The sequence below is a fragment of the Dromiciops gliroides genome, chromosome 4 (genome assembly GCF_019393635.1).
Source record: "Dromiciops gliroides isolate mDroGli1 chromosome 4, mDroGli1.pri, whole genome shotgun sequence".
Lineage (NCBI taxonomy): Eukaryota > Metazoa > Chordata > Mammalia > Microbiotheria > Microbiotheriidae > Dromiciops > Dromiciops gliroides.
Genome location: NC_057864.1, coordinates 284,129,764 through 284,154,728, shown reverse-complemented (window position 1 = coordinate 284,154,728; position 24,965 = coordinate 284,129,764). Strand labels below are relative to the sequence as shown.

The 24,965-nt window shown below is 36.0% G+C and overlaps 1 pseudogene; it reads right to left on the bottom strand.

The window, feature by feature from the left end:
* Nucleotides 1–23,830: 23,830 nt before the first annotated feature.
* Nucleotides 23,831–24,306, bottom strand: LOC122725403 (annotated as a pseudogene).
* Nucleotides 24,307–24,965: the final 659 nt, after the last annotated feature.

Sequence of the window (24,965 nt, the reverse complement as noted above, 5' to 3'; positions counted from 1 at the left end):
CTTCAGATATTTATTAGCTGTGTGACCCTGGGCAAATCACTTAGCTGCCAGTTATCTCAGTTTCCTTAACTGTCAAATGGCAACAGTGATAGCACCTACCTCTCAGGGTTGCTGTGATGATAAAATGAGATTATATTTGTAAAGCATTCAGCACAGTATATGGAACACAGTGAGCACAATGAAAATGCTTGTTCTTTTCCTTTCTTCTTTCCTTTCTTCCTTGTTCCCTTCACCTTGCTTATTCTCTCTCTCCCCCCTCCCCTCTCTCTCTCTCTTTCTCTCTCTTCTCTCTCACTCACTCACTCTCACCCTCTTTCCCTCAACTTCTTTCCTTTCCTTTCTTCTTTCCTGTATCCCTATGTCAATATCAGCTGTGATATTTCCAAGGAGAAAGCCCTAAAATAAATCCTTAAATCTGTACATGTAGGACAAAGCATAAATAACTAATGACCAAAAAAGGTAGGTTGGTGATATTAAAGACCTAGCCTAGAAACCTAAACAAAAAGCAAATTAAGAGAAGGTTGTCTCAGAAACACAGATAATGGGCAACATGGGGTGAAAACAAGCACAGAGAACAAGTATGCTGGGTCAAAACTAAGACTACAAGAGGCAGGCACCAGACATAGCGGGACTAGATAAGTCTGAAGATGTGGATAATAGTGGTCAGAATCCTCCACAAAATGACTCAGTAATGGCTATGAGAATAGGAAAGTACAGATCTAGTAGCTTTTCTATATTGGGAACCATGTTCCTGGTGGATGAGGACCCACAAGAGACCAATTACATATCAGATGGTTACTTGGTGAGCACAGAATTAGAGCAAATGGAGTTATATGTCCTTAAGGGACATTTTACTCAGGCCATAGTAGTTTGATGAATTACCCTTCTAGACTCCAGGGATATTTCTGCCTAAAGAACCAGGCAAGTCATCTAAAATGTTCTCTCCTCCAGAGAAACATTGACAAATTCTGTACTATTCAACTCTTCTTTTTTCAATATTCTTTGTCATTTATGAAAAATGCCTGCTTTATCAGACAATCTCACATTACATTGCCTTCACCTTGGGCAGAGGCCTCTCAAGTAGAGCATTGCAGTGACATTCTCATGCAGATTTTCCAAATCACCATCTCTCTCCCATGTAATTTAGAATTTTAGGGCTGGTTAACTCTTCAAGTTTTCCTTTCTAATTTCTGTTGACTGAAAAATTCCTCTCTCTATAGCCAGCATATTAATAATTCACATTATATTTATGTATGTCTCAATTAATCAATATCCAATATTTAATAAACATTTATTAGATACTTACTATATGTCAGGCACCATGACAAGCATAGGGGATAAAATAATAAAAATAAAGACAATAGCTGCCCTTAAGGAAGTTACACTGTAATAGAGTGAAACAGCATACAAAAGGAGGAAGGAAAATGGGGGAGTGGGGAAGATACCACAAGGTACTCCACAATTGCATCTTGGTTTTTTTGGATTTAAAACCAGGAAGAACATTAGAGGTGAAATGGAGTGAGGTTATAGTCCAATTTATATCCTCTATAAAGGAAGGCATTTGACCCAGTTTAGTATTCCACCAACCATTCCTACAATCAGAAAGGAGAGGAGACTGAGGGAGGTGGTCTGAGTCAAGGCTTCAGTGAGTTGCATGGTAATAAGATTAGAAGTGATGATCTTATTCTGGTAGGGACATTTCTTTTTCTGAAATAAATTTTTTTATGTTCTTTTTCTCAATTACATGTATAAATAATTTAACATTCATTTTTAATTAGTTTTGTGTTCCAAATTCTCCTGTCTCCCTATCCTTTCTCATTTTGAGAAGGAAAGCCCTTTGATATAGAATATATATGTGCAAATTTCCATAGTAGTCATGTTGCAAAGGAGAACAGACTCCCTAAAAGTATTATATATACATGTGTGTGTGTGTGTGTGTGTGTGTGTGTGTGTGTGTGTGTGTGTATGCTTTAAAAGTATGCATCATGGGGCAGCTAGGTGGTGCAGTGTATAGAGCACCAGCCCTGGATTCAGGAGGACCTGAGTTCAAATCCAGCCTCAAACACTTAACACTTACTAGCTGTGTGACCCTGGGCAAGTCACTTAACCCCAATTGCTGCACCAAAAAAAAGTATGCTTCATTATGTTTTCATACTTCATCAGTTCTTTCTCTGGAGATGGATAGCATTTTTCATCATAAATCCTTAGATATTGTCTTTTATCAGTATGTTGTTTAAAATAGCTAAGTCATTCACAATTTATCATTAGACAATATTGCTGTTAGGGTCATCTCTTTCCATAGAGATGAAACCGAGCAGAGTAGCAATTGCAAAGCAGACATCCATTTGTTTACTGAAAAATCAAAGTGAAGAGTCAAGAATACCCAATCACTCTGACCCACATTTCATTTCTCATGGCAGTGACAGGCAAATAAGCCTAAAAGCCCTAGGAATAGAAGTACAACTCTCTACCCCTACTCCCAGCCCTATCATCTCTACTTCCAGAATGGGCACACATCCATTGTTTAAGGAAAATATCCCTTGTAATGCAAAGATCTGATAAGTGCTTCTGTTGGTGTTGCATCCTCTACTTTTCCAGCAAAAAAATAATATGAAAATTATCAATGGGAAGACACTAAGTAAGATGCATTTCCTTTTTCTTAGCCACTACATCCTAAAGACCATGGAAGATTTCTACTTTACTTTCAAATGACACTTCTTTTTTTCCCTTTTTTTTTTCTCCCCATAGGAATATGTCTTTTGAAAGCAGGGACTGTATTGTTTTGTTTTCTTTTCTTTTCTTTTTGTGGGGCAATGGGGGTTAAGTGACTTGCCTAGGGTCACACAGCTAGTAAGTGTCAAGTGTCTGAAGTCAGATTTGAACCCAGGTACTCCTGAATCCAGGGCCAGTGCTTTATCCACTGCACCACCTAGCCGCCCCAGCCTGTATTGTTTTTGTATTCATATTTCTAGTGTTGAGGAAGTAAAGGCTTATTAATGATCCTGCCTCCTTTCCTTCCCATCAGTTCATGTAAATCTTTCCAGATATTTTGAAAGAATACTGCTCATCATTTCTTATAGTCCAATAGTATTCCATTACAATCATATAACACACCTTGTTCAGCTATCCCCCAATTAATTGATGAGCACACTCCTCAATTTCCAATTCTTTGCTACAACAAAAAGGGTTGCTATATTTTGATACAAATTGGTCCCCTTCTTTTCCCTTCCTTTCCCTTCCCTTCCCTTCCCTCCCCTTGCTTTCCTTCATTTTTTCACGTTACTTAGAGCCACCTAGATTGTTTTATCTTCCCACTTTTCCACAGTTTTCTCTCACTCAAATACATGTTGGCATGATAAATGGGGCTCATCTATCTCAATGCCAATGAGAACAGAGCTTTCAGTAAGGGTATATGAAGTTTTTTCAAAGCTTATTGGGTAGACAGCTCAATGTTTTTCTTAGAAATTTTATGCTTTAGTATCAGTCTTAAAATTGCTGCAAAGAATCATGGGGAAGGAGATAAGTATTAATTAATCCCTACTGTGTGCCAGGTACTGTGATAAGCACTTTACAAATATTATCCCATTTGTTCCTCACAACAGCTCAGTTGGATAGATGTAATTATTATTTCCATTGTATAGTTTAGTAGAGTGAGTTAAAGGAAGGTTAAGTGACTAGCCCAGAATCACAAGTGCCTGAATCTGGTTTTGAATTCAATCTTCTAAAATCCAGGCTCAGTACTCTTAGAACTATGCTAGGAGAAACTCACAGGAGACAGTTAAGCACTTAAATAACTATAAATGTAAGGAGTTGCTAAGGTAACATAGCATAATAGATGTGGGGTTAGAGTCACAAAGATATGGGTTCAAATTCTGTCTTTATAGCAGCTGGGCATATAATGTCAGGCAAATCTATTAACCTCAAGCAACTCAGTCAAAGAGCTGGCAGGGGCCTCTGTGGCATAACTGAAAAAGAATCATCAATATACTATGTCTGAAAAGTGGTCATCCAGCCTTTGCTTGAAGAACACCAGAGAGAGGAAACTTACCATCTAAGTCAGCCAATTCCACTTTGACATAAGTTCTGACTGTTAACAAGTTTGCTTGTTATTTATAGAACAATCTAAATTTGCAGCCTTACAACTTCTAACTATATTTTCTGGTTGTTCATTATAGGTTAACAAAGAACACATCTAAATACTCGTCTACATGAAAGAATTGTAAAGTGGTAGAAAGCAGTTATTCTATTTTCTTGTGCCCTTCCTTTTCTCAGTGAAATATTTCCAAATTCCCTAATTGGTCTTTATAGGGAAGAGACTGAAAGCTCTTTACTATTCTTGTGAACATTCTCTATACTCTTTAGTTTAACAGTTAATTTAGCACAAGTTTATTAAATGTCTATGATGTGCCAGGCAGTCTTATTGGCTCAAAGAATGCAGGGGGAAAAATAAAATAAAATATCTTCACCTTATAGGATCTTATTATAGTCTATTGGAGGAAGTTCTGTGTATAAATATAACTAAATATATGTGAAGTAATTGGTGGGAAAAAAATAAGGAATGACTAAGAGGTGGGATCTGAAAAGCCCTGGTGTAGAAGGTGAGAAAAGCTAGAAACTCTTAAAAACAGGGGTGATGAGGGTAGTCATACTATGCAAGTAAGACAGTCATTGAAAAGACCTGAAAATAAGTATTTGACACTCTTAAATAATCAATAGAAAGTAGGAGAATTTATTGAGATATAATTTTTTAAGGTAATATAATAATTTGGGGATGATATTCTGGAGTCAAACTGTGAAGGACTTTGAATGACAAAGGTGTTTATTACTTATCCCAGAGACAATAGGGATCCAGTAGGGCTTTTGAAAAAAAGGTTGATAGAGTCAGACTTGGATTTTAGGAATATAACTGTGTCAGCTGAGTGGAGAGGCGAGTAGCTTGAGGCAAGGAACTCAACCAGGAAGCTATTTCAATAATCCAGTTAAGAGTTTTACAGATGGGGCAGTTAGGTGCTGCAGTGGATCAAGCATCAGCCCTGAAATCAGTAGGAGCTGAGTTCAAATCTGGATTCAGCCACTTGACACTTGGGCAAGTCACTTAATTCTCATTGCGTCCCCCTCAAAAAAAGAAAAGTTTATGAGAAAGGACCTAGAGATGTACCCTTTATAACTACATAAAAGCATAGATTTTCTTTATAGTTATAGAGAATAACATAGTATTCCAAATTTTGTCTAAGACAGAGTGGAGAATGAATATCACCTCATTCTTGGAACTTAAGCATGAAAATATAGGCCCAAAATAATGTTAGTTTTGTTGACCAACTTTTGGCTAACTTTGAGCTTCAATTGCATGTATTCCCAGATGAACTTCTATCTACCTATATGGGTCCTTAAATTGTATTATTGAAAATATTCTTTTGGAAATAAAGAATGAGAGTGCATCTATGCTTTTTATGCATTTATGGGTTTTTTGCATTTATGCTTTTCATCCTATTAAATTTAGCATAAGTATTCTCGTTTTGCAATATATATATTTTGGGACCTTACATCCAATGAGTTGGGTAGCCATCCTGTTTTTGTGGTTTCTGAAAATTTGATGTAGATATAAAATATTTCTTTAAATCATCATTGAAAAGGTCAGTCAGCACAGGAATACTCCAGGGGAACATTAAGCACAGATTCCCTTGGGATTATACTGGTAATGTTTTTCTGAAGTAATAAATGACAATTACTGACCATTCTGAGTCTGGGCATTCAACTCGATCTGCATGTCTCTGAATGAAAAGTAGTGTTTTCTTTTTTTTGTTTTGTTTTGTTTTGTTTTTTTTGTCAGGGCAATGAGGGTTAAGTGAATTGCCCAGGGTCACACAGCTAGTAAGTGTCAAGTGTCTGAGGCCGGATTTGAACTCAGGTACTCCTGAATACAGGGCTGGTGCTTTACCACTGCTCCATCTAGCTGCCACAAAAAGTAGTGTTTTCTAATCCAAAGATACATCCTGAGGGCCAGCTACAACACAAAACATTCCTGAGTGTAGCCTGAAACAGAACAAAATGGAACTCCTACCTGATATTAATATGTTGATTTAGTAATTAAAAAATACATATATAAACACATGTAGTTTTCTAAGTTAATATGCAGCCTGTGATCCTTATGTATGGTTTAGTGGCTCCTGTTTCTACTTGAGTTTGATAGTATTATTCTAGTTCACATCTCTTTACTTTTTTTCATGAAAATAACTTTACTTCATAAACCATTCTAAAAACTAGATAAACCATATTTATAACAAACTCCGATTTTACAAATTCAAAAGAGAAAATGCATTTAGTTTCACTAAGGTTTACTTAATGTCTTCAGTGATTTATGATCCATATTAATAGAGGGAATTCCTATATTGTGATTTCCCTGTTCTGCTATAATCACAGATCCTTAACATAACAGAAGGTAATTAATTAACCAGGATCATATACTTCCTCATAATCCCATGGAGCATGTTATTGAGTTTCTTTCTATATGTATCTGTCTTATCTTCTTCTTACTATGTAAATTCTATGATGGCAGCCACCACATCTAATAAAATCTTTTCAACTTCTCCTTTTCTTAGCAGAAAATTCCCTAGATACAGAAGGTTCTTAAAGTTTATTTAATTGAATTAAGTCCTAAAACAACTCTGTCTAATTCAATATGTTTATGAAGTGTAAATCCAAAAAGGAACAGATGAGTTAATACATGTTTTTAAAGACTATCAACTTTTGCTATATGAATGTACTTTTTTTTTAATTACCTATAATTGGTTTTCAGGAACAAACTTATATTCTCAAATAACTTAATTTTAATAGGTCATTCTATTTTACAAATGATTAGTTGTGTCCATAATTATATAAGTGTTTAGTGCAGCAATTAATTACATGAACAAAAGTAAGCCATGCTGACAACCTATAAAATGTAAAAAACCATTTAAAAATTTAGATCACTTTCTAATCAGTGGTTAGAGGGGATTTTTTTTCCTTCATTGCAAAGTATGAATCTCTTTATTTTCTCCCAGGAGAAAATGATTTTTAATAACCTGCAAATTTAGATTAAAAGGTTTAATAGGGTAAAAGTGGAGTAAATATAATTACTAATTAGTTGCAAAGTCATTATCTTTTTTCTTTTTTACTTAATGCATGCACACCTAAATATGAAGACAGAATCAAAGTTACAGAACTGAATAGAGCATAAAATATCTTAAAAATAAAATATTAATAAAATATAATTTTATTTTCCAATGATAGAGATGAAAATATTTGAAATGTTGGGAATCTTTCATAATCAGTTCTCTAAGGGACCTAAAAGGAATTAATGAAGCTTTTTTATTTTCAATATTTCAGGATAGAATTGGGGAAATATATCTCTGCTACAGGAGTCATGATGAACCTTTTCCTATTCTCTACATCCACTCACATCTTTTCCTGCACTGCCCAAGACCAAGCTGATTTAGGGAAGGGGGGAACAGATAAATATAGTTACCAAAGTAAAAATAGACTCTCTTTGATACTTTCAACTTTCCCCCATTAACCATAACATCGTTCCAATACAAAGCTTGAAGAAAAAAGTGACAAATGTGATAGCACATTGCTTCTTTTTTTTTTTTCTTAAAGTGAGGCAATTGGGGTTAAGTGACTTTCCCAAGGTCACACAGCTAGTAAGTATTAAGTGTCTGAGGCCGGATTTGAACTCAGGTCCTCTTGACTCCAGGGCCAGTCCTCTATCCACTATGCCACCTAGCTGCCCCAGCATGTTGCTTCTTGAAACAATACATCAGGGACTATAATTGTAACACTTCATGTTTTGATCTAATTTTGAAGGAAGGCTAAGGCAGAAAAAAGAATTAGACATAATTAATTCACTAGACCATGGCAGAATACAGGAAATGTTCTAACACTGTATAAAATAATAGAGATATCAAAGTAATTTAAGTATCAAAGAAAAAATATTATGACTTTAGCTCTTTCAGATTAAAAACTGTTTAGGGCTAAAATTCTAGCTAAACTGTCTAAAATATCTAATGAGTGGTCGCCAATAAATTATAAGCTTTAGTAAGAGTTAGACTTTTAAGCATTTATTAAGGAGAATATGAGTTTGGTAAAGAGAGAAGAAAAGGCCGAGATTCCTATCTATTAAAGGGAGAGCACATTTCTAGCTCCCCTCTCCTCCAGCGTCCTCAGGAAAGAGCGTGAGACGGAGCCGCCAGTCTCTTCCTTCTTCCTCCCACTAGCCTGCGTCACTTCCTGCCGCCAAAGAAAAGACTCCTGGTCTTGCCCTCAAAGACCTTTGCTTCATGGGCAGAACTTTTCTACAGTAAGTCTCCAGCAGGTGGCGTCATTTCAATCATTACAGTACCCAGTTTTGTTTCCTCAAGAAATGGTACATTTCCTTGATGAAACAGTCAAAAATAACAGACTATAATAACCTATGTTAACTAACAATATGTTAATAACAATATAGAAAAGGGAGAGAGGAAAGTTTTGTCCAGAAGGGCAATTTTTTGTCCTCATGAACCGACGCTTTGACATTGGTCTTGCAAAGGGGGGGGCTCTGCAGAGAGTACATGTTACAGATGGTGTATATTATAACAGAAAGAGAAAAAGAAAAAAAAAAACCACCAACAACAAAACAAAACTGTTCATTTAAAGTCTCTGAAAGTCTTTTCTCAGATGTCCTCTAGGTGTAGTCGTGGAATGGAAATCTTTTCAGGGGTTGATGTGTAGATGCTGGTAATCAGCCAGGAACATTTCCTATAAAATTGAGCTCAACACAACTTTAAAATAGCTTTGTCAATAATCAAATCAAACAATGAGAGTTCTCAAAAACATGTCTAAGGGAATTCAGAATCTTAGTTGTTACACATGAAACATTCTTTAAAATTAATATTACTAAAGTCCCCCCTTATGGAGAGTAATTGAGAAGACAATTGCTGCGATATTAATTTTTAAAAATAATTTTTATCTTTGTTTCATCACTTTTTGCATCATCTGCCTAATTATCCTCATACCATTATGAGAAATTTTAAAATCTAATATGATTGGTAACAGATGTCAAGGCCAAATTCAACACTGTATTTATCATGATACCTGAGATAATTATGGGGGTTACCATAAAAGAACAGAGAAATGATGGGATATGAGCATTCCTACACTTGAGCAATATGTACTGCCCATACAGTATGCCCGGCTTAAAATAGGTGGATGGAATATATGTCCATGCCACTGAACATATTGGAGGAAACTGAGTTAGAATTAATCAGATGCATGGGATTGAGATGTCCATGGCATCAGGCATATAGGAGGGAGCATAGAAGCCAGGTGTAGAAGTGAGATGGGTGGGATCAATACTTCCAGCCATCTGTACAATATTGTGGGAAAAAAGAAAAGAAAATATTAAACCAAGAGAATCCAACCTCAACATTTGTCAAAAGCTGTTCCCTCGGCCATACCTTGACTTCATGCATGTCTCCCGTCATATGACAGTTCAGTGTCTGCTCTTGCATGTATTCCTCTTATGATTGGATGGCATCTTGGCCAACTGACATCTGATAACTCAGAATAAAGGCAATTAATGTCTTAAATGATAAGTTCCCATAATCCAAGTCTCATAGGGATTTAAAAATTGAGGATAATAAATGATTGCAAAAAATGTGAATATATCTTGACTCAGAACACAATATATAATTATGCAACAATTTCAAATAATACCCCCGTTTTTTTTTACTTAGTATACAATTACTTTTGTGAAAAATCAGAACATATTTAAATACAAGTTAAAGCACAACAGAATCTCAAAGAAAACTTTTTTTTTTTGAAAAAAGAAAACTTTTACAAATGTTCCCCTCTTTTTTTTTTTTGGAATATGCTTATCAAAAATAATACTTCTAGAATCAATTTACACTTGCCATGACAACCAATTTGACAGGGAAATGCTTTAAAGAGTTTGATCAAATAATCAGTTGAGAAAAAATAACAAAAACAAACAACTCAGAAAATGGGAGCACAATACTCCTAGAATTAATATTGTATTATGAAATCAAAACCATGTTTCAAAATTAGATAGATGAATGAATAGAAGAAAATACATGTGGAATAATAAAAGACAATGAAATTCAAACTAGGGAAATCTAAATGAATATGAACTTAATATCAATAAGAGTATTATAAAAAATAAACTTGATCACATGACTATAAAAAGCTTTTACAAATATTCTCCTTGTTTTAGAAACTAAGTATAAGACACAATCTCAAAAGCATGAAAATCTCTATGAAAATAAAATCATATCATTAATTTCAAAATGTATATGTAATAGCATAGAAATCCTATGTAACCTCTGAACTGACACTAATACTATGAGTAAAGTTAGAACACTTTTGATTCCGATATCTAAAATCCCCAATACTCATATCAATACCTTGCTGCTTACTTCTACATTTCTGTAAAATATATACCTTTCCATGGCAAAAGAAGTGGAGTCTTGAACTATGGTGATGATTGTCATTCTTATTCAGCTTAAGTTTTTCTTCTTTAACCCCTCTATATTGTCTGTCAGTCTTTTCACCATACAAATGCTTTATAAGATTACTAATTAAAGACAAAAGCAGGTTAGCAAAATTATGAACAAAACAAGCATATCTGGAATTTAAAGGGTTTTCTAAGGTTGTCTCAGAAGCACAGCCAGGCTGGGGAAGGGCTGAGCCTGAAGCTGCAAATGTAGTTAGAGAAAGTTGCTCATGCACATTATATCTCTGGACTTCCCAGGCAGGGGAAGCAATGGGCTTGGCCATGGGAGGAGTAGAGGGTGGGGTCTGGAGCAGAGGGGAGGGACCAGAGCAATTTGAATCAGACTTGCTTTTGAACTCAGCCCTGGATTCCTCTTCCCCCACTTTGCCTCCAGGTGCTAGGGGATTTCCTCCAGGCATGCAAAATTAGAGCAACAATTAGTGTTAGAACTGGGAAAAGCTGTAGGAATCTCTTCAGGTTTCTCTGAAAAAGCATGGTTGGGAGAGGGGGAGATATTTCCTTGTGTGAATACATTGCTGGCTCTTCTAACAAAAATAAAAATAAAAATAGAAAATCCACAAAAACAAAACATTAACATGATCTTATCTCCCATTTGTCTGGTTAAACAGACTAAAATGAAAAATAGGGTAATTAGGGAGTTTAAAAGGTCCATTTGAAAAAAATGTAAGGGAAAACACCCGGCAACTCAGCAGTACTTCGGATTTAAAGGGAGAGGGTAGGGGAAATTTCTTACCCAACCAGAAGATCAGAAGATGAGGTTTAGCTTTCCTCTTTGTGGTCAGCCATCTGTTAAGGGCTAAAATTCTAGCTAAACTGTCTAAAATATCTAATGAGTGGTCGCCAATAAATTATAAGCTTTAGCAAGAGTTAGACTTTTAAGCATTTATTAAGGAGAATAAGAATTTGGTAAAGAGAGAGAAAGGCCTAGATTCCTATCTATAAAAGGGAGAGCACATTTCTAGCTCTCCTCTCCAGCAGAGTCCTCAGGAAAGAGCGGGAGACAGAGCGCTAGTCCCTTCCTTCTTCCTCTCACTTGCCAACTTCACTTCCTGATGCCAAAGAAATGACTCCTGGTCTTGCCCTCAAAGACCTTTGCTTCATGGGCAGAACTCTTCTACAGTAAGTCTCCAGAAGGTGGCATCATTCCAATCGTTACAAAACATAATATGATGGCCTTAAAGAAATAAATTTGAAAAAAATATGGAATCTGTCATATGTAGCACTGAAAATTCTATATATATTATCATAGTGTATTATCCTGGTCATTCTTTTCTGTAATCTCTTTGCTAATATTCTATTTAGAATTTTTGCATCAATATTCATTAGGGAAATTGATCAATAATTTTCTTTTTCTGTTTTTGTTCTTCCCAATTTAGGTATCAGTATCATATTTGTCTCATAAAAGGAATTTGGGAGGATTACTTCTTCAACTATTTTTCCAAATAGTTTGTATCATATTGGAATTAATTGTTTTTTAAATTATCTAACCCCTTATTACATGATTATTTTCTGGTCATGCTCTTTATTTTTGCATATATTTGTCTTCCTAGGTCTTAACCGAATGCCTGGCACATACAAAGCATTTAATAAATGCTTATTGACTTAACTTGGTTTCATTGTTTGTATACTATCTATAGAATCTATGGAATAAAAGAAAAACACAGTTAAACTTCCCCAGTTTCTTCAACTACTTCATATATGTTAAGGCTTCCAGGTGTCTTGACTTTGTGGTTATGTGCTTCTGGAAAAAAGGAACGTTGCTAAAGTCTTTCTATAATATGGTGTCAAGAACTGAAGACATCAATCTATATGTCTTACCAGGGCACAGTACAGCAGACCTATTACTCAAACTTTCTGGATAATATGCCTCTTGAGATAAATGATTATTAATAACCAATGATTTACAGAGATCCAGAATTCACACCTTTTATAGTCTTCTTTTCAAAGTTCAGTATCTTGAAGAACATTTCTGATAATGAGATTGAATTAACTCTCCTCAATCTTGGTCAGATCCTATCCAACTTTAAAAGGAATTTAAGGTGGGGAAGCCCATTCTCTTTTTTTCAGGTTTGAGTAGGAATAAATTCTTTGATTAGATTGTCCAAAGCTGGAAGTGCTATGGGTGTAGAAATAACATTTTTGGCTAAGAGTGACACTTTAGTGGGATGTATTGTAATGATTAGAATGATGCTACCTGCTGGAGACTTACTGTAGAAAAGCTCCTCCATGAGGAGAAGGCCTCTGAAGGCAAGCAATGTGGTCAAGGTCCTTGGTATCAGGAAGTGACATTTGCTTGTGGGTACTGTGGCTGCCAGCCAATCAACGTGAGGAGCCTCCCATTTCTGAGAGGAAGGCACAAAGTAGGAAGCAGACGCTGGTGGAGGGGTTCTGCCTCTTTTGGTTCCTGACCTTGCCATGGTGGGTCAGATGATGGGGTCTCTTAGAAATAGTTAGATTTTTACTTTTCTCTCTGATCCTAATGCTCTTTAATAAATACTTAAACACTTAAATACTCTTGATAAAGCTTATAATTTATTGGCAACTACTCATTAGATTTTAGATAGTATAGCTAGAATTTTAGCCCCTTACAGTATGATTCCAAAAATGTTAAGAGATACCAACCCTGGGGCAGCTAGGTGGCACAGTGGATAGAGCACTGGTCCTCGAGTCAGGATGTACCTGAGTTCAAATTCGGCCTCAGACACTTAACACTTACTAGCTGTGTGACCCTGGGCAAGCCACTTAACCCCAACTGCCTCACTTAAAAAAAAAAAAAAAAGAGATACCAACCCTAAGGAATCTTTAAACTTTAGACAATAAAACCAAAAATTCCAGAAATGGAAAAAAAAACCCAAAACAAAACAAAACCTGTTTCACACCTCAGGAATATAATGTTGCCAAGGACACATAGACCAGGGGTCAGGCAGACCCTGGGATATTTACAGACAATTCCATTTTTCATGTAAGCACCAATAAGCATCTCAAGGTCTACAAAGACTATATGCAACTTCCAAACATTTGAGAAATGGACTCCTTGTATGTCAACAGGATGTATGACTAACAGCTCATCACTCACCCCCCAAAAAATCCCTCAGTTGTTTTGTAATGTCCTCACTTGGCATAAAGACTTCTTTCTCTGAAACTGTATGTTAGTTCAGCTCTCCTTCTTTTCAGAGAGGCAATCTCCATCTTACCACTGCCTCCTAGCCACACATTCCTCTCTCCTAATAAATATCTCTATTTTTACAAGATTTGTTATAAGCCTCCAATTCTTTGAGTGAGTTAGGTCCCAAAGCCAGGTCACAATCTTTGCCCACAGCAACAGAATAACACTCTCAGCCTCCCATTGGAGTGACCCTATTTCTCACTGTAAGATTCATTTTCCTATTAATTGTTAATAAATCATAGTTGATTGCCACTCTTTGGAACACCCACTTTTCTAAGGGTGTTGGAAAGGTTTATGCCATGGGGGTTGTTGGCATTTGAGAATGCCACTGATCTATTTTAGTAATAATGCTAATGTTGGGGGCAGCTAGGTGGTGAAGTGGATAAAGCACATGCCCTGGATTCAGGAGGACCTGAGTTCAAATCCGGACTCAGATTCTTGACACTTACTAGCTGTGTGACCCTGGGCAAGTGACTTTACCCTCATTGCCCTCCAAAAAAACAAAAAAAATAATTGCAAAAAACAATGCTAATGTTATTAATAAAATGATTAATTGCCCAACTATTATATCTCTTGAAAACTCTCTTAATGGAGCCTATGATTTTCTGCATTTTATGTCACAATGTTGATCTCTGTTGTTTACATTCGAATGAATGTCTTAGAATTGTCCCCCATCCCCATCCCCCATTCAGAACCTGGTGATTAGCCATAGTTATTTTAGCTAAAAATTTTGAACATTTTTTTAAACTAACTTTAGAACATTATATTAATCAATCTTGAATTTTATCTTGTTAGATTTGCCTCATTGTTTTAAACTGTTGAAATTTGGATAGGGAACTTTACATGGGAATCTTGTGGTTTTTTGTTTGTTTTGTTTAGTTTTTCTGGGGCAATGAGGGTTAAGTGACTTGCCCAGGGTCACACAGCTAGTAAGTGTCACACAGCTAGTAAGTGTATACATATACATATGTATACACACAACTTTTCTTAGTCTACCTGTGCCCTTTTTGGAAAATTAGGACATTGTCCTCTCCTAGCCTCCAAAGCCTCTAGCAGTGCTTTACTCCATGAGTTTAAAAAAAAAATTCCCATTAAGTTTCATTTTCCCAAATTACATGTAAATACATATTTTGACATCAGACTTTTTTAAACTTTGTGTTGCAAATTCTCTTCCTCCCTTCCTCCCCCCCACCAAGAACTCAAGCAATTCAATATAACCTATACATGAGCAGGAATGCAAAACATTTACACATTGGTCAGGTTGTGAAAGAAAGCAGACAAATCCAAAACTTCAGATAAAGGAACTAACAAAAAAAAAATTATGCTTCAATCTGTATTCAGACACCATCAACTCTCTCTCTGTAGATGGACTACATTTTTCATAGGCCCTTCGGAGTTGCCTTGGTTCATTACATTGCTGAAAATAAGCAAGTCATTCACAACAGATCATCTTACAGCATTGCTGTTATTTTGTGTATAGTACATTTCATATTGCATCAGCTCATGTAGGTTTTTCCAGATTTTTCTGATAGCATTCTGCTCATCACTTTTTTAATAGTAAACTACATTTATATAACACTTTAAAGAGAGATTCCCTTACAATAAACCCAAGAGGTTGATTCTTATAATAACAATAATAGATAACATTTATATAGTACCTTATAACTGATGAATAATTTTCTTCACAATAGCCCAGCAAAGTAACACATGTTTTATTATCATTATCAATCAATTCTTATCATGATCATCAATCCATCCTCATTGTCATCAATAAATACTCCATGATTTTTTAAAGGTCATTGTTCCTAATGATACTTTCTAGCTGAGCCATTTTTCATAAAATGAGTAAATGAAAAAATAAATCTCTAATATATCATTTACTATGTGTCAATAATTATATTAATTTATAGGAATATAAATTCAAAATCAGAAACACTACCCCTACTCAAAGAAATTACATAATTGGGGAAATAACACACAGAGGAGTTATGCCTAGGAATTTTTATTTGGAAAGTTATAGTGATGGTGAACAGAGACCTAGGTAATATAACTGACATATCTTTCTGTTTTGCAATGACAGTATGATTTAATTATGGCTTTATATCTGGAAGGTGTAGGTAGGGATGTGTGGAGGGCAGGAGCTAGCAATACTACACCTGATGAGAAGATAGTGAAGAGAATAGCAAAATATAGCTGGGGACACCTAGCAATGAGCCACATCAAAAATAAACCTAAACTAACATTCTGAGGTTTTATATTTGAGGGGTCTTCCATTGGGTCCTGGATATATTTCCTAGAAATTTAGCATACTTTCCCTTTTTTTCATGTTAGTTTGTCATTTTCTTTCCTCAGTACCCCTCAGAGAGCAATTCACCATTACTCTGCTCCTTTTCTTTTGATAGTCTACCTTTCTTTAGGGCACGTGCGCACACACACACACACACAAATTGTTTACTTCACAGAAGATTCAGGTTTAATATCAACAAAGCTTTATACTTATATGATTAATCCATATGCTCAGTGTTCCTTCTTTCCTCACCTGGTTATATTATCTTACTCTCCAATCTGCTGACAATTTAAGTTGCCATTCTGCCTTTTCAGAGCATTTATTTTTACCTTTGAAGCACTTCATTCCTTCAAAGAAAACTTTATCTTATAATCTTAAAATTAGGAATACATTTATATATTCCTTTAATGAGGAAAACAATTTGGATTTCCTGCACAATCATAATTTTTGCCATCTCTCTACAGATTCCACTGAAGTTCTATATGCCCTTCATACTTGCTGGATATATAATTGTCAGTAACGTTATTCCTGTTGTTTTTTTTTTTAATTTAATTTATTTTTTGTTACATTTTAAGTTTGAAGTTCCCTCCCCACTTCACACTTGAGAAGGTCACCATTTGGCATAAAAATATAGATAGAGATGGATGTGGATAAGTAAAGTTATACTATGCATACATTTATCAATTCTTTCTCAATATGGGAATAGGATCTTCTTTCATAGGTCTTCCCTAATTTTCTTGGTTTGCTTTCCTATTTCAAAATCTGAAAACACTTCAAAGAGTCTCTACCTTATCATAGGGGCAACTAAGTGGGACAGTGGATAGGGCATTGGCCCTGAAGTTGGGAGGACTTGAGTTCAAATAACCTCAGACACTTACTTGCTGTGTGACCCTGGACAAGTTATTTAACTGCAATTACCTTAAATATCCAGGGCCATCTCCAGTCATCCTGATAATGTATCCTGCCACTGGACCCAGATGGCTCTCGAGGAGAGAGGGAGGTTGATGACTTTAGAACTTCCTTCTTCACTTAAAACCAATCCCTTGCAAGTCTTGACATCTGTCATGTTCCTCTTCTAGAAAGGACAAACAACCACCTTATATCCCCTTTCCCTCCCATTTCTTGGTAATTTAAGAAGACTTTTATACACGTCTACATGCATATGTCATTACCTCTTTAATACAGTTCTGATGAGGAAAAGGATCTAGCAGTACCAGCCGTCTACCCACTCCTTCCATGTCTGGTCAGTGCATCTAGGCCCCATTTTTAGTGTTAGTGGAGGGCCCTATGATGGTCCCTTGATCAGCTTTTTGATCCCCACAATCTGTAGGCTAAAAGATCCAGAAGCTAAGGCTTCAGCAGACACAGATGCTCCCCAGGGTTTGTTTTTTGTTGATTTGTTGATATCTGCCTAGAGGTATCTGTACTTCAACCAGGTTAGAACACCACCCTGGGAGGGGAGGTCTTTCTTAAGGTTCTCCCAAGTTGTCTGAGGCTGGATAACTTCTTTACCCTGAACTTTAATTATTTCTGCCACCCTAAAGTTCACTTTGAGGGATTATTTTAAATTATCTGTGCAGGAATTTAGGAGACTCAGGTAATTTCCTGCCTTATTGTGTCATCTTCCTAGAATCGTGTGTAGGGGATGGGGGGTGGGAGGGGCATGATTTTGTCTAACTCACAGGGCAAACTGCCTCAACAAAATGCTTCAGTAACACCTTAAGAGCACAAAAAATGCTTATAGCAGTTTTCTCAATGTATTTTCTAGGATCTTCCCACATTTTCTAATGACAGGACACTTTTTGTCAATTAGCAAATTCTTGTCATAACCTTAGTACAGACAGAAATTGCTCTCTTATGTCAAGTTCTTAAAAAGAAATGGAATTTGAAGTCTTTTCTCTCTGTCTACTATCTTGACTCTCCTCACATTGCTGATCAAACTATAGCGCACTCTCCTTTATGCCTCGTGCATTTCAGCACAATTTGTCCCCACCCATCATCCTTCTTCAGTGAGTTCTTCACGTGCAATAGAAAATATAATTTATGTTTATCATTGCTTTCCTTTGTTACTATGAGTCTCATTCCTTTATGGTCATAGACCATATGTTAAATCATTTTGGATGCAAAAAGAAATATAAACATCCACATAAGTTTTTTTTTTTTTTTTTTAAAGAACAAGATTGATATATTTGAATCCCACAGAGATTTTAGAGGTGCCAAGATTAAATAGTTGATAGATGGAGATGAGGCTTACATTTTTATAGGAGAACACAGTACACACAAGGAGACTGATAAAGAGGAAAAGGCAAAAGAGACTGCCATAAGTATTTTGGGGGGCCAGGGCAATGAGGGTTAAGTGACTTGCCCAGGGTCACGCAGCTAGTAAGTGTCAAGTGTCTGAGGCCCGATATGAACTCAGGTCCTCCTGAATCCAGGGCCAGTGCTTTTATCCACTGTGCCACCTCACTGCTCCCGACTGCTAGAAGTATTGCAGAATGACTGGAGGTCTGGGATCTAATAGCATAAAGAAAATAGATGATCCATCAGAACCAGGGGAACCATGCTTGGGGTCCAAGGTTTTAATTAAATGGAGATAGTTAGAAAGGAAGGCCATGATGGTGGGATTGTTCAAATTTCTGGTGGTATGGTGAGAATTGAAAAGAAGGACCAAAATAAATAGACTGTTCACTCATCTGGAACACAAAGTTTTCCTTCAACTTCAAGATTACAATCTATTATCTCTTGCATATAATTATATTTTCTTGCAGCCTGGCCATCCCTATATATGATCATCAAAAAGGCAATCAGAAAAAACAAAACAAAACAAAAGACCTTCAAAACAGAACACCAGCTAAGTTTTTTTTTCATGAATAGTTGGTTTAACACCAGCTAAGTTTTAACAAAAATCATGTGAGTAAATACTTGCCCCATATTTTTTGAGCCAGAAATGAATCAAAGAATCCTAATTTGTCAATGGGATTACTGGAAATGAGGCAGGTGACCCAGGGTATTTATGCCTGTCTCTTCTACTACCTCTTTGAATTTCAAGGGAATATGTGATATGAGTATAATTGCTAAAGGAAAAGTCAGGGATAAGTTGAAAGCAATTGTTCAGGAGGAGGAGGGAATAGACTGCATAAAAAAGAAGTGTCTTTTCAGATTTGGGGGGAGAATTAAGAAAAAAACCAACAACAACTCACTTTCAAGGCTCTGATGCCATCATTTCTTTTTTTTTTTTTGATGCCATCATTTCTAATGCATGTAATTACCTTACATTCTATAGCATTTTCTGTTGAAACTAATTTCCCAACCAAACCTCCTTCAAACAATGTCCTTAAATGTCCAATTGGAAAAATAACAACCTGTTCCACATGAGATTAATTAACACTTAACCATCACCTTGGTCATCATGCTATGGAAATGTAGTATTTACAGATAGCTAAACATAATTACTAAAGTAAATACAAATGATATCATTCAGCTTTCAACATAAGATATACTGCATTGTGATTACAAGGGAAGCATTTCAGAGGCACATATATTTAGAAGACTCACTCCCCAAATAATTAATATATTCTAATAATACTTTATGATTTTATTTAGATGCTCCATTATAATTTTTAAAATAACAATTCATCAAATCACTTTGTCTAGAACAATTCTTATTTATAAATGCAGATTCAAGAAAGAATTTTCATTGATTGTCCTGTAAAATACTTATATTATCTCATGAGGTTTATATGGACTCATTTAATTTTAGAGTTCAAAGTGACTTTTGAGCTGAAACCCCTTCAGTTCAGAAAGAAGGGCTATTAAAACACAGAAAGGTTGAGTGATTTAAGGTTAGATAGATAATTAGCAGCCACTCTATTACTAATCTAAGTTTTAAGACTCACTCTTCTACTTAAACCATAATGCTTCTAAAACTTTTGTTATTTTTTTTTTTGGTGTAAACTAATTTCATATCAAATATCAGCCATCCTTCATTCTTTACACTTCATCTTCATGCCCCACCATGCTGTTGCCTTCTTCCATTAGTATGTAAACTCCTTGAGGGCAGGGAATGTCTTTTTAAACATTGTATTTTTATACTCATGTTTATCACAGTAATTGGTGAATGGTGAGCACTTAATAAATGATAATTGACTTGTTGACTTGATACAAATCTTAATATTACAAACCATATGTAGAATTTAAATGAATAGTAAATGGTAGAGCTTGGACAAAAAGTCAGGTATCTGAACTGGATGGAAGGACAATGGTAGAGACTCGATTTTGACAAGAAGGGTGACCATCAGAAACTTGAATAAAGTAAGAGTTGATATTAAGTTTTTTGAGATGTAAAGGAATATGAGGGCACACATAGAAAATTATTTTTATTTCTTCAGTTTAGTATGAGGTGAGGTCCTTAGCTAAGTGGTACTGGAAAGCAGGGAATAAGAGAGGCATGTAGAGAAAATATACTAATTGGAACAATCTTTGTTGGTTTTGGAATAGAGGATAAATAAGAGCAGAGAAAGAAAGAAAGAAAGGAAGGAAGAAAGAAAGAAAGTCATGTGGCAATGAGGGCCCAGTTAAGTCTAGATAACATAAATTTATAGTGGACCTAATCACGTTGCTGGCTTGGATTCTTCTGACTCTTTTCAACACCATATAAGAGAATAGAAAACAAATGTGGGGATTAATCAGGCCTGGAAATTTCAATGAATATCTGAAATAAAGAATATAATAGTTGTAATCTAATCATATTTCAAATGTAACAGATAAATAGCTTAGTGCCTTGTGAATATCTTCTTTGTGTCAGAAGAATGTGTGGAAGGCTCTCAGTGTGTTAGGTGGACCATGTAATAGTGATATTAGAGGGAGCTAGTGGATAGAGTACTAGACCTGGAGTCAGAAAAACCTAAGTTCAAATATGGCTTCAGATATAGCTAATTGACTCCAGGAATGTCATTTAAACTCTGCCTCAGTTTCTTCATTTATAAAATGGGTAAATAGCATCTACCTCCCATGATTGTTATGAGGATCAAATGTGAAAATAATTATAAAGCACACAGCAAGTGCTATAGAAATATTAGCTATTGTTATTATTAAATTTTGGAAGCACATGGATAAGAGCTCTGCTGATTGGGCTGGCATAGATGGGTTACAATTTGCAACACTGGCGAAAACATTAAATTTACTAAGATTTTATATATGTATTTACATACACACATATGTACACTTATGTATATACATACATGCATATATGTGCATATGTGTTAAAATTGTAGTAATTTTAGATTTTTAATAATAATATAAAATATGTATATAATATAAAATATGTACTATTTTCTAGTTACAGATTTATTTGTTGTTGTTGCTGTTGCTGCTGCTACTGCTTTTCCCAACTTAGGGAAATTTGAATTGAAAATAAAGCAAACTTTCTGATGTAGTTTGGATATACTAGTTATTCAGCATATATTGAACAGTTAGAAGAAAGTTTTATACTTATGGAAGAGAACCCTTCATGCACTAATATTACACTTTACTTCTTTAAAAGGGTATTTGCATTAATAATCTTATTTAATCATCAATACAAAATAGAGATGAAAAATATTTCTGTTTTATTGATGCATTCTAAAAAGGGTTATGACTTGCTTTAAGTCAATCATTTTGCTAGTAAGTGGTGATGTCAGAAACAGAAGCTTAGCATCCTAAATTTGAAAAGTTGATTGTACTTTCCATGTTACTTTCTTTGCATTTAGGAGATGATATCCTTCTTGGCTATACCTTCAAGCTAATCCCGCTACCACACTATTACCAACATTTTCATTTCCTACTATATTTAAAATCTAAGGTGTGATCGCCTTATCTGCCCCCACCCCGCCCCGCCCCAGTGTGTATGGGGATAGAAATAGCTAAGTTTGCTGAAATATTCGGCAACAATTTAGGCTTTTAAGCATTTGTTAAAGTATATGAGGGCTTAGAGAAGAGAGAGAGAGAGAGAGAGAGAGAGAGAGAGAGAGAGAGAGAGAGAGAGAGAGAGAGAGAGAGAGAGAGAAAGCTACCTTCACCTAGCTATCCATGCTTCCAAATAGAACACTTGAATTTCTGCCACCACAAGCTGGTTCCCTAATGAAAAAGCCTTGGAAGTTCCCTACAGGACCAGAAGAGGGCCAGTCCCCACACACAGCTCCAAGATAATTGGCTGGTCCATTGATTGCCATGACTTATAGGCTGTCTATGAATAGACATAGCTTCTGGAAGCCAGGCAGCTTCAGGAAGCTAGTCATATGCTTTCTTTTCAGGCGGGCATTGCCCTGGTTCTCACAATGTCTTTCTCAGCAGGGGTTGGCACCCTGATTCTCACACTCCTTATGGTGAAGAGTGAAAAACTATTTCACTGATGGCCATTGAAATCACTTACTCTGAATTAGTCTTTCCTCAATTGAACCAGAAATGATTTCTTATAGAATCAGTACTATATGAGAAAGATCATGGATTATTAGAACTAATACATCTAATACAAACCTCATAATTTTACAAACTTGATAGGAAGCCCAGAGAGAAAAAAGGATTTATGTGAATAGACAATGTGAAATTGAGTCAATGAATAAATATTTATTAAGTGTCTACAATGTGCCAGGCATTGGGCCAACTATTGGGAAAAACAAATATGAAAAAGAAAGACAGTTCCTGCTCTCAAGGAGGTTTCTAATGGGGGAGGGGAGGAGAAGTTGAAAAGGCAAATGTGGGCTGAGAAAGGGAAGGTACATTGGTACAGGGTCATCATGAAATAGTGTAGCTTGGAGGAAAGTGAAGAGATGACCACACTGGTTCCCTCCTTAAATTGAGGTACTCTACCCTTCATTCAAATGGATCCTAGGGTTAGGTACTGAGGAGGTTTGATTGCCAAGGCTGATTTGATTATGCAGGATGATGAAGTTTCTGTGGGCATTTTAGAAAAGTCTACTTAGAAGGCAGAAGACTAGTTAATGCCAGATCCAGTATTTAAATCCAGATGTCATTACTACCAATTGCATATTATTTTCACCACACTAATACATTTGTTTTTTAAACATAAAAATGTTTTATTATTTTCCAGTTACATGTAAAGATAGATTTCAACATTTCTTTTCATAATATTTTTAGTTCCAAATTTTTCTCCCACCCTCCCTTCCCTTCCCTCTCACCAAGACAGAAAGCAATCTGATATAGGTTATATATGTATAATCACATTAAATATATCTCTGCAATATGATCTCTTTGGGATACAGACCTCATATTAATATATTTCTAGTAAATTTTTGAGACTAGGAGAACAAACAAAAAGAAAAGTAACTAAAACATGCTTAAAGGAGGCCATGAAAGGATTCTTTCTTAATTTGATGACAATTATCTTTGATCCCATTCTACTGTTCCTCTTTTCTATCTTCTCTTTGCTCTTAAAACATTTATCAACGTCCAAAGCCTCCTACACTTTGTACCAGTCTCAAATATATATCATGAATCCTAGAGGTTCCTTTTTTCCTTCCAAAACCTCTCTTTCTCATGACCCTTAGTTATGTAAATCCAAATTTAATAATCTAGATTCAAGTGAAATGGTTAACAATATTTGAATCACCTAGATTTGATGGAACTGCCTTATTACCCAGGGGAGTTTTTTGGGGTTTTTTTCCGTTTATTAATACAGTATTTATTTGTCTTCCCTCTGTCAACCCTGAGACCTTGGCTTTCCCCAGGGCTGCCTGGTGAGATGAAGGCGTAGGTATATATAGGCTGAAAGAGACATGGAAGAACCAGGAGAAAGAGGAATGTTCAGAAATGTTGGGGAACAGAAATGGCTCCATCACATGGTAAACAGGATGAGGAAGGCCACCATCAGGCAAAAGAGCCCCATGGCCTCAGACAGGGCAAAGTCCAGGATGTCGTAGAAGAGCTGCTGCTTCAGGGAGGGATTCCTGCCATAACCAATGATGAGACTTCCAAACACATTCCCAATCCCAGCTTCAGAACCAACTACCCCTACAGTGGCAGCCCCAGTCCTGATAAACTTGGCTGCTGTGTCAATGTCCTTTGAGATGGTGCTAGTTTGGAATCCACATCTGGGGACAATCAAGATCAAGAGACCTGATGCTGCCAAAATGCTGAGGTTCTCATCTGTCCGCACCTCTGGCCGTCTTAGCACAACTGCAGATAATGTCTACTCAGCAGCTGAGAGCTGCTCCTAAGGACAGGAGTAGAGTCGAACTTGGCAGAAGCATACATTCTCAGGAGTTGAGGGGCAAAGCCAAAGAGCTGCTGGCAGAGCAGAAGAGACAGAGCCAGGGGAGTTTTTTGAAGCCCTGGATTAATAGGATCAATAGGAATAAAATGCCCTTCAATTGAGCTCCAAACTGAACCCAGATGGATAGCAGATTAGCCCTATCTATTGACTTCTTTTCCTCAGGATAGTAAACCCCTATCTTATGATAACATCTGGGCAATCACACCCTGGCCAAACCTTTTTTTTGGAATCCTATAATCTTATCATGATGCTTTGGTATTTTCTCCATGCTTGTTATAACTGAAATTGTTAAACTGCTTTTGTCTTATTGAAACTGATAACACTCTGTAACCCATATTAAAAAAATCCTTATATAATCTCACAAAAATGAAGATCCTTGAGAACTTTCCTTGGTAAAGTTCTTCGCATATCATGCTTGCTTGTTATTGGGATGAAAATAAATCTGTGCTTAATTTTCCTACCAATCATCTAATCTGGTTGTATTCAGGTGCTCATCTGTTGTAGGAGAAGTAGGAATTGCCTTCTCGGATCTGTTTAGGTGTTCCTGATTTTGATCCAGGTACTCACCTCTTGTAGGAGAGGTGGGGATTGCCTTCTCTGATTTGTCTATGTGAATTCTGATTCTATTTGTTTTGTAAGAGGATAGGTATGAAAACTATACATTAATTTTCAACAGTTATCATACAGTAATATAGTA